Source organism: Thermobia domestica, chromosome 3 (genome assembly GCF_964235325.1).
Source record: "Thermobia domestica chromosome 3, izTheDome1.hap1.1, whole genome shotgun sequence".
NCBI classification, from domain to species: Eukaryota; Metazoa; Arthropoda; class Insecta; order Zygentoma; family Lepismatidae; genus Thermobia; species Thermobia domestica.
This window is the reverse complement of record NC_137456.1, coordinates 130,980,757-130,992,836: the sequence shown is the minus strand read 5'-3', so window position 1 is coordinate 130,992,836 and position 12,080 is coordinate 130,980,757. Positions and strand designations below refer to the sequence as shown.

At 33.9% G+C, this 12,080-nt stretch overlaps 1 protein-coding gene across 2 annotated transcripts in view; it reads left to right on the top strand.

Moving 5' to 3' along the window:
* LOC145681505 (uncharacterized) overlaps nucleotides 1-12,080 on the top strand; it is a 354,193-nt gene that overhangs the window by 307,962 nt on the left and 34,151 nt on the right. The gene's annotated exons all lie outside the window — the stretch shown is intronic.

Sequence of the window (12,080 nt, the reverse complement as noted above, 5' to 3'; positions counted from 1 at the left end):
ATATGGATGTATATTTCATTTTCAACTGTTCATTGCTTTAGTAAATCATAGGTCGCGAAATTTCAATGCATTAATTGCTCCAATATTGTCATTCAAAAATACATTATTATTCACCTTTCATTTTTGTTCAATTTTTCTTGTTTTACTTATTATTTACAGTCTTTCTTCAGAACTTGTTGCGTATACTAAAAATATTAATTGGGTGTATAGCAGAATACCTGCACAACGAAGCCTTAGGTACTGATTAACAGCATACGTGGTATCGCTTTTCTTAATCTAACCCTTTGGCTACGTGCTTATTCCCTCTTTGTGATTTTTTTTTTTTTTAAGAAGATTGTCGTCCTGGCATTCGACCGAAGAGAAAAGGTTTTTCTCATTGATACAAAATCAACTATGAGTGAATGAAAATAGATATACTATCTAGCATGACATATCAGTCATTACTACACTACTGTTCCATATATAATGTACTGTAAATACAAGTCCCTACTTAGGCACTCCACAATTGTTTCAATAAAGAAGGATGAACAATAATATACAAAAATATCAATATTACCTCCTTGCTTGCCTAGTGGTTATCGCACTCGACTTTGATGAGCTTGGTTGTGGGTTCGATTTCCTGTGCCTGAACGTTGAAAGCATTACGGTGATTTGAATTTGACGGTAGAGCCACATTAAACTTTAGGTTCACATCATACGGTATCTGCACTGAAGAGAGACGCTTCTTTTTTCAATACTAAACTAAACTTTCTCTTAGTCTTTACTAAGACTTTAGGCAGTAAAGTTGCGCTCTCATTTCGTAACCTGGCAGAAGATAGTTTCATTTCATCCCCTGAATCTGTTTGAACACCTAGAGTATTTCATGCATTATCTTACCACTATCCGTCGCAGGCTATTAAATTCATTTTTAACCATGGTCACGCGTCACAGTGCACGTATTTATAATTAAATTGTAAATAGTTTTCTGTGGCTATATTTGATTTACTGTGAGCTTATAAGTCTACATGCATTGTGTTGTGTGCTTATCACGATACGCTTTGATAAGTATTTTTTTTTTAAAAAGAAAAAAGAAAATTGATTTATACTATGTACATAAATGATTCATATAAATCTACATCTATGAATTACCAGCTAATAGAAGGATGCAATTTACAATTAAATAATTTAGGCGATAGCTATTGGGACTGAATTCTAGGTTTCTGCCTCGATGGTAACTCGTAACTATGACTACAACAAACTTTTGAACATTGCAACAAACCCAATTATTTAAATAAAAATAGGCTTTATCGTATAAAAATAAATAAAAAATAAATAAATACGTATATACTTCTCCATACTATATGTTATACACTTAATATTAAACTATGCAATATTATTTCATATCCTTTGTTTCTTTTTTGTCATTTTCATATAATAATTGACACTTCAACTTTGAAAGAAAGAAAAAAACTTTATACTATTTTATTATGTGAATAAAGATAGAGTTTAACTCAAAATATTGCTAGAAGCTAGATGAAAGTGCAAAGCTGAGTTAACTAATCCAGTTTAACATCCCCCTTAATTCTGAAGCTGTATGCAACACGAAAGCATAATTTAACATAGGATGCTAGCTATATATTATGTGTTTCGGATGAGAATGGAGTTAAGAAGAATCACTAGCTTTTTCTTTTTAGTTTAACGTACCACGTTTATGCGCCGAAGGCAAAGGAGACGGTGATCATAAAATCAATAATGATGGAAATAGGAGGAAACATGATACCTCGAGAAAACCCACACGCTTGGTATTTGTTCACTACAAGGCCCACTTGGCTGAGTGTGAGCTCGGATCAAAGCAGAGATCGCTCTACCAGTGAACCACCAGGGTCCTGAAAACCATTTCTGTTGGGGATTTACCTGAGTATAAGAAGAACCATAGTCTGATCACATTCTCATATATGAGCTCCCTCGTGGCTACATGGTAATTTAACGCAATGAAAAATTCCCCATGCATTTCTTATGGGAGTTTCGTAACTTATAATTGGATATATCTACATTAATAGTGAAGCACTAACGAACTATTAGTATTTTCTAGAAGCACTAACGATGAGCTAACGAATGGCACTAATCTTTTCGTTAGTGCTCAAAGTGGGGGTCAAGTACACGCTAGGCCCAAAGGGTTTTTTTTACATGTAGTTCGTACACTAATGAAGCACTAACGTTAGTGTTGGTGCACTAAGAAGCACTAGCGATGCATTAACGATTGCACTAATAGAAATCATTAGTGCTTTTGAATTTAGCGGTAATTTGACGGAGTGAAAAATTCCCCATGCATTTCTTATGGAAGTTTCGTTACTTACAATTGGCTATATCTACTCTAATAGTGAAGCACTAACGAAACTATTAGTATTTTCTAGAAGCACTAACGATACACTAACGAACGACACTATTTCTTTCCTTATTGCTTGAAGTGGGAGAGGCAGCGTGTACCATTGTTTTGGCTCTAGAGCCTACACTAACGATGCACTAATGAATGGCACTAGGTATTTCGTTAGTGCTTGAAGTGGGGGCATCGTGAACTTGGCCTCCCAAAAGTTTTTACTTATAGCTCCTAGACTAATGAAGCACTAACATTAGGGATTGGTGCACTAAGAAGCACTAACGATGCACTAACGATTGACATTAATTTTATCGTTAGTGCGTTAAGTGGGGGGGCAAGTTCACGCACCTAAATAACACACTAATTAGAATTTTATTGTGGTTAACTAAGAAGAAATCTTGTCTTCTGTGATAACTCATAAGATTCATATTTCACGTCAATATGTAGAACTCCATATTATATAGTTTCCTACGGGATGTTAGGCTAGACCCTGGATGCAACTTCCCATTGCATAACGATTGATAGCAAGATGGATACCAAAAGTTTATATTATAGCGCTGTGTTGTGTAAATACTGTTTTAATCTGAATAATTGAATTTGACAATTGTGATTTTACACAATCTGAAAAATGGAAACTATGAGAAAACCGTTTGTTAGATTTCTCTGATAAATTTATTTCTCCTTTCGTACGTTTATTGAGCATAGTATTTAACAGTCTCGCAAATACGTATGTGTATAATTCTGAAGTTTCGGATGGGGATTCGGATGCACTGGCTCCCGTTTTTAGTGCTCGCCTCTGTTACGGAAGCACAAAATAGTGTCTTTCTTCAAAATTTTAAAATATTAATACCCCCCCTTTTTTTTTAAAAAAAAAAAAAAGTTTCCAAAGGTAAAGTATCAATCGAAAAAGCTAATGGAACTGGGCAAAATAGTATGCCTGAAGTAAAAAGCTCATATCTATTTTTTTTTTTTTTTTTTGTAAAAGAAACTTTGTAAACTTAAAAATTGATATAGGAGAAACATGATACTTATTGAGATGAATGTGATACTAAAATATACATTTATTAAACTCTTCATTACGACCTTAGCAAGATGACAGTATATAGTATGATTAATGAGATTTATATCCCAAAATTATTATTAACATTAACTTTAACATATATTTCTTTGTAATATTGTGTATTTCATATAAAATATATGAATCAATAGACTATATCGACCTAAATAAAATCACATGTCAAAGATAAGTTCTCATTCGTAGTTTTCAAGGTAAACGAAAAGAGGATTTACGACTCTAGAAATTGTGTCGTTTATTTCCAATAACAACTGATTTTTATTTTCTGACAGAAATTGTTATTGAATTACTTATTACATGAGTAGTAAAATGAACTCTTAACTCCTTCAGTGCGTAATTAGCTACTATAACTTGTCATTGTCGTATTTATGGTTATCATAATAATAATAATAATAATAATAATATGGTTAGGTTACACAAAATTTGGGAATGCCTCAACAGATCAAGCCCAATTTTTCTGTCTGGTCTCTTGAGGTTCCTAGGTGAGCGCAAACTCGCTAAATATTGTCGGGAATAACATTACTCATACTGTGCCCAAGTACCGTATATTCGCCATGCACAATACAAAATAGCCAAAGCAAAATGAAAGCGTATATATACGCCATCCGCACAGCAGGTGCGTTTTGAAAACACGAGTTAACTCGCCACCCACACTGAAGGGGTTAATTAAGAAATTATAGATCTATTTATTAATGTTTGTCTTTTACAAACAGTAACACAGACACTCCTTTACGCATATATTACTTGCAACTCAACCTTACAATTCAACTGTGTCACATGTTCTTATTTTTTATTATAATTGTTCATTCTTCAGTATCCAGTTCCTGACAAGAATATTGTCTTTCCATAGTTTCTGATATTCTTCCGCGTTTGTTGATTTAAGCCAATCTGAGCCAATGGCAGCCATTTTTTTAAATTTATTTCTGAGAAGGCCAAAGAACTGTTTTCTAATGCCAAGAGATAGCTGAATAACATCCTCAGTCAATAGGCGCGGTTGATCCGAGTTTGATTCCTGATGGTAATTCATGTAGTTCGGATCTCACGTTAAGCGGTAGGTCCACGTCTCATATAGCCTTGCTGCTGAAAGGGTAGCTTAACTCAAATGAAATCAATAATTTACAAGGTTCTTCGAATAATCAGTATATTGAAAAGATTTACTACCCAAATAGGGACATTCGCAGCGAGTGGTTCCTGGAGTTCTGATTCCTCCGAAATCCCCACTTTTCGAAAATTTAGTCTAAATTTAGGAGTGACTTGATAACTTTTAATGTAATTTATTGTCATATTGAATTTGGACCCTTTCTGAAATAAGTTTATGCGTACATCCCTGTATTCAATGGTTTAAAATAAGTTCCCATTTATTTACTATATATAAAATTATAATATTCCAATATGTACTGTGCATTTCGTAATCCTACATGTTATTACAAACTGTGTATATATAACTGTGGATTTGGAAACCCTAGAAAGCGTACTGTAAAGATAATTTCGGGATTTAGTAGACCATGATCAAGCGTAACCACTTCACGATGAATCATACAGTAAATATGTTAAACTTAAGGTAGGAGATGCAACGATTAGAAGTCGAAATTTGACGGGAAACGAAATGTAAAGATTCATTGTAAATGAGTTTGAAGACGACACTGATAATACATTCGGTTGGAAATCACACAGCTGATATATAATTCGTTCAAAATTGATGATCGTGCTAAAATCCAGATGTCTAGCAATCCTATAAAGAAGGGGATACACGTTTGTAAGCTAATTTTCAATTTTCTTCGACGTTAATTCTCTGTCATTATCAACATAAAGTAGAAATTGCTTATACGTAATAAATGAAAAGTCTATGTCCACTTGCGCCACACATACGTAGGCAATACTCTCTCTCTCTCTCTCTCTCTTGTATCTCTGAATTATCTCGTAAGACAGGTAACTAAAGAGATATGATCATCATAAGTTTTATTTGGAGATCTATCTCTTATTTAATTTCTTTAGAAGACTGTTTACTTTGTAACGATACTACATACAAAGGGAGATTTTTCTTTTAAGAAAGAAAATAGAAACTATAGAAGAGTATTTCTCGAGTTAAATAAAAAGCAATGAATCTAGCATTTCATACATATGAAGCTTGAAACAAACTGCATAAGTTCTAACTATTTTCACAGCTACCTACACCAAAATAAAATGTTTAAAAGAGAACTTAATTTAGTCTCACGTAATATGTAGTATTAATTCTCTGATTGAAAAGGATCTATCAGTCACTGAAAACTGAATATGTAGAACTTGCCTATAAGTTCTTCTATAAATAAAGCCATTTACTAATGAAAGCATATTTTGAAGCCACTTTTATAATATGCATGTAATCTATATTGAAGTTTACGTCAATAAAACACTTACTTACTTGATCCATAGCAAATAATAATAATAATAATAATAACATTTGCTACTAATAATAGAATTGCGTCTTAAATTTTTTACAATCCAAATCCATGGAAAACTTTTTTATTTAATGTTTAGTGTAAGATATTTTGCAGATTGCATAAGTATTAAAATCAAATTATATTGTATTTTCAAATACTAAGTAAACAGTATTTCGGAAATCCATAATTCTACGAGGTCACTTCAATTATGACGCTCTTGCTCCTAATTTTATTTATTTATTTATTTATTTCGTATAAGGCTCTTGAACCTCTTAATCCATTTTTCTTCGTTTACTCAAAGGCAAGTTTTCACCAGATCTAATGAAAAACGATAGGACTATTTTCTAGATCAAATTTAAAAGGTAACGCCAATCAATAATTGCTTGCTTTAGAGTATAGTACTGGGGATCCCAAGCTACGTATGTGTCACATCTTTCTCCGAGTAATCGTGTGTTTAAAAAAAAGAAAAGAAAAGAACTTCTCATATATGGTAAACTCCATTATGTAAAATTTGAATATTTCTTACATTTTTAGGAATACTTGAAAGGACTCCATGTGAGAATCGAACTGCATTTATCACGGATATATCTAACCAACTTTTTTTTTTAAGTATTATCCAGTTCTGTGTTATTTGTTCCTTTCTTATAATTTTATATTTATAGAAATCAGAAAAGAGTAGTATTTTCTTTTTAAAATGAACCATTAAATCAAATACGTCATTTGTTTTCCTTTGCATACGTCTGCGTCGCATGGAGAAAGCAAGATGCGAAGGGCGACACTGTATTCCACATAACGGAATTTTCTCACATACAGTTATTAAAAATTGTACTATCTTTCACATTCAATATCTTACCTTGCAGGCCTGTGTACAGTACATAAAAACAAGTAGCACTGTCACGTGTACACAACGTGAAGGAATTTGGATATTATAGCGTGATTTTTTCAATTAATATTGAAACTCGAAGTGGTAGTAGATATGTACCACTTTCGGCTGAAACAGAGAAATTAAGAGTGGAAGTGAAATATATTATTAGGACGCTTAATTAAGGAAACTACTGGGAACTGCTTCTCGCCCTCTTTTACGTTTTTACTCCATAGCGATCAGCGTTAAAACCGGACGTGGTTGACTTCTGCCACTTCTTGTTAGAAAAGAGGGTTAAGACAGAAAACAGTACCTATTCTTAGAACACTAAATCTATTTCAGAAACCACTTCTCGCTATATCTTATCCGTTGCTCAATGTTTATCAATATTGAAACGGACATTGTCATATATGTATTTATATCATTTTTGGTTTTAGTAGAGACTTAAGGAGGGAGATAAAATGCATTCTTGAGACACTTTATCGGTTGCAGGGAACTGTTTCTAGCCATCTATTCCCTTTTTTAGCCCTATAGTGATCAATGTTAAAATCGAAACTGACTAATCTCTACCATTTTCGGTTTAAACATCACCTCAACGAACTCGATTGCTAATTTTCGAACCTCTACATCCCGACCAAAGTTCCTGGTGATCCATCAAGTAGCAAATGAGTTTTTATTTTATTTTTTTTTCTTATTTTTATTCATTCTTTTCGTCTTCCGTACGGATGAACGCACAAACGAACAGGGTAATATACGTATGAAGGAATGTTGGAAAACCAAATTTCTTAATAGAACAGTCTGTTCTAATTTTATAGACTCTTTTCATTAGAAAATATTGTGTTCACCAACTGCTCGGTAGTATGTATTCAACTTTGGATAATTCATTTGTTTCTTTCCTTGTTTGGTCTTCATTTGAATGAGAATACAGCCTATTAAAAAATAACATAGAGTATCTACGATATTGGAAAGTAAATACTATGAAGAACGTCTTTACTGAAGAGACAGTGTAACCGTCTCCAAAAGTTGAAGGGAAAATAAATGAAGAATCATCCAAAAAGTAGTTTTCATATGACGATTCATCAATTACGCAGAAGCAACAATAAAAAATGATAAATGTATGCGCTTTAAATAACATGGTAACTGGCGAGTAGATGTATAATACTAATATCTGTATAATTATAATATCTAGCATTCTCAATCTCAATATTGCAAAAGAAAGCCATAATAGCTATGTACTAAGGAAATAAAGGGTTAGTTTGTGGAATCAAATATACTGCTATTTGAGTTGAGTTGAGTTGACTTTGAGTTAAACGTTCCTTTCAGCAGCGAAGCTATATGAGATGGGCCTTATGATTAACGTGGAATCCGAACCACATGGGCTACCGCAGGGAATCGAACCCGGGTCTTCCACACCAAGGGCGCGTACGCTAACCGCTTAACCACGAAGGAGCTCTACTGCTGTTTGAGTCACTAATAATAATTCATTCTTGTATGTAGGGCCGCGGTGGCTCAGTGAAAGAGCGTTCACCTCTGGTGCTTGGGGTAACGGGTTCGATCCCAGCTTCCCCCCCAATTGGATTTTGTGGTGGACAAACACCGTGTGCGTGGGTTTCCTCGGGGTTGTCCCGTTTCCTCCCACTTTCTTCATTCCACCATTTCATTCATTACTCATTATCACCGTCTCCTTTAGCCTAACCGGCATAATCGTGGAACGTAAAACTCAAAGATTTCATTTCATTCTTGTATGTATGTGCACAATGTACATAGACGTAATATACGTAGTAATTTATATCTGATAAATAGTAAAGATCTCCATAATTATAATACGAGAAAAAAGAAACTGAAATAAACAATCTTACTCCAACAACCTATTGTATAAATGGAGTTAAGTCTAATATCACTCAAACTTATAATATACTGCCTTCAAAGTTGAAGGTTACAAAGTTGATTTTTAGGATATTTTTTTTTGAAAATTGGGAAAAGTTATTTTTGCCTCCTTAGCACTCGAACATCTACCAAAACTGTTCCGTAATGTTTTTTTTTTTAATTTCCTTTTTGAAATGGAACACAAATTTTATTTATTTCGTTTCCCACATGTTTGTAGATCCTGTCAATATCAGGACCTACCCAGAAAGATCCAAACGTCCATGTCCCTTCCTCAAAATATTATATAATTTAAAATTGTTTTATTCAATGTCCAAGAACACTCACTAACATAAATTAAAAACAAGTTTTAATTAACATAAATTAAGAGCAAGAAGTATGCCCTCGGCGTTGATGAGTAAGTGATAATCTTTTCAGAGACAAACTCTCAGATGCGAGGGCACCATGATCATTTTTGATGTACATGAAGGTTTGCAGATGTTAGGCTTTACATTTGTCGCATTGCGGCCGCAGTGGCTTATTGGTAGAGCGCTCACCTTTGGTGCTTCTAGTCCGTGGTTTGATCCTAGCTCTTCCAAGTGGGCTTTGTGGTATACAGACACCTCATGCGTGGTTCTTTAAGGTTTTCGTGTTTTTATTCACTTTCGTCATTCTATTATTTATTTATTTATCTATACATATTCCCCACATCACCGGTATCTAACGCCTTAAACCCATCACATGTGGGGATAACGTCCCTCGGCGAGCACATTATCCGAAGAAATAAGGAAGGTAGGAAGGAAGCGGCCTGGGACTCGGAAGTTAGGTACTATCCCGGTTTGATGTGAATGAGGAAATACTTCACTCAGGACTCGTCTGAAAAAGCTCTTACACCTTTTCGATCGAGTGCACCCGCAAGGCATCGAACTCGGGACCTCTGGCGACAAAGCTGAGAGCGTTAGCAACTACGCTACGCGGGACAACTCCACCATTATTATCTATCTCATCATCACCGTCTCCCTTAGATTTGGTGCATAAAATTGTGACATTGAAAAAGAAAAATTGTATCCACATTTGCTCTAAAAACTTTATATCTTCTAATGAGGAAAATATATTCTAAAATTTGCTAACAACAGTATATTAATACGCTAGAGTAATTTCTATTTTCCATAAAACATTGAAAAGTCAGGAACAAAATGTCTATCCCGCTTTTGCTATATTCGTTCCTACTTACATTAGGTAAATAAATTGAAGCCTGCATTTGGGTTTTTGGGTAGAATTTTCACGAAAGGCGAAATGTAGAATCTTAATAACTGTTGATAATCAAGCTCACTGTTAACAATTTGTACATTAATAGTAATAATATATGATAGATTCAGAAAAAATCTTATTTGTTATTATTTCGCTATATTTATCGGAATAGTTTATTTCATAAAATAACAATAGTAATAAACTTCAGTTAACATTTCTGCGATCATCTCTAAAAAAAAATTCGGACGATAATATTAATTATATTGGGATAGATATAAATTGTTTAGGTGAGTTTCGTTTCCCCCTTTCCTGATCTTGTTAGAAAAATATTGTCTACAAAAAAATTAAATTTAATTGCAAATCATCATTAGCGCAGAATATCATTTGACCAATCTTTATCATTTGACAAATTCACAAGTTGAAAAAAAAGGAAAAAAAGAAAATAAATCCACGAAATGAAGAAAGAATCGAAGTCTTCCTTCCAGATAAAAAGTAGAGGCACAAAAAGAGGTACCGCTGATGAGTAAAGCTCTGAAAACTATTAGAATTGGATGCGTGTAAACGGGTACACGTATTTCATCAGAAGCAACCTATCGGTCATAAGAAAATCGATGGTCTTGTAGGTACCGCCAAAGTGCATCAGAAGCTCAAACCTAAGGAGGAGGAGGAGAGAACGCGGTAGCTCAGTGATAAAATGCTCACATCTGGTCCGAGAGGCCCTTCGATCCCAAATCGTATGAATTTCTAGTGGGCAACATCGTTTTCCCATGAGTTTTCTCAGAGCTTTCCCCGTTTCCTTCCAGCTTTCATAAAAATTCACTTTCAAATTATCGAATTTTAAACTGGAAATTTCATTTTATTCTATTTTTAAATATCTGTATTGTATCTATCTGTATAATATTGATTGCTTTTAAAGTGTTGATTATTTTTATTACTATTGTGTACATAAAAATCTGAAAACTATGTAAAGCTAAACAAATTGAATTAGTGTAGAGACTGTAATTTTTGTAGTTACAGTACACTTATGTAAAATTAAGCCCAACTTACTTATTAGTGAGAAGCTAAAATAGAATAATTATAATTAAGTTGAAGGGTAAGGGGAAAAAACAACGAATGTCCATGTATGTGCTTTTTCGGGTGCTTTGCCCTATCTGTTGGTGACTCTTGGTTCTATTTGACTGTATATGCCATGCATGCGTAGATGTAGAAATGTCCATATAAAATGGGCAAAAGATTTAACTAACCCTATTCTTCTTACGCGGTTTGCAATATTAAAACGCCGTTTTCTCGAAAATGCAATTTTGTGACATTCCTTCTTTTTCCCCCTTACCCTTCATTGTAATATTTTGTTGCCATGTTGAACCTGTATCCGCAAGATCTAGGATTCAAAACGCTTATAGCAGGGTCACCTGTCTCTCAGTTAGGCCCATCATGCACCCCTGAATTCTCGCGTCATCCTACAAGAAAGAAAACAAAAACTAGCAATGACTTTCAATACCGATGAGATAGGAGGGAAACGAAGAGAATTTAGGGCTGTATCAAGAACCTAAGTGGGTGGTGAACGTGTCTACTCCAAATTATATTGAATACTGTAATAAGTCTCACGAATACATGTTTTACAAGCAAGAAAATATTACATCTCCTCTTCTTTCTAGGTAAGGCATAGATTGAAATATTTGAAGGGTCAGGGGGAAGAACGCTTTCAGTCGATTTAATGAATTTTTTCAGGAGAGGAAAAAAAGCAAGTTATTCATTAAATAACCATTCTAATTACATTGTTAGAAAAATAGTTTTAAGTTTATATCAAGGTAAATATTGTATAAAGAAAAACTTATTTTTACAGCAAATTAGAAAATTGGTGTTGGAGATATCGATTTTTTTTTGGACTGAAAGCGTTCTTCCCCCTGGCCCTTCATTTGACTTTTGTTTAATTTATGCATTTTTTAAATGTAAACTTCATCTATTCGTTTTTCTTAATCATCTATGTTTCAGTACTACCTCCTAACCTTTCATTGCGTCTAATCAAATTCCGACTGCTTATCGGTATTCAATCTCCGGGTTCCATAGGCAATAGAGTTAGTTAGTAGTTTTTTTTTTTTTTTTAAATCGTTGCGTCTCGTACCCTACGCACAATATACAGATGATTCATTTTGAAGTGGTTAAGCTTGCTCATGCTCCAGTGACTACAGAATTTCTCATCATAGTACCCTTTCTTAGAGTTGCCAATTATTCAAATTAACAGAATCATATTAA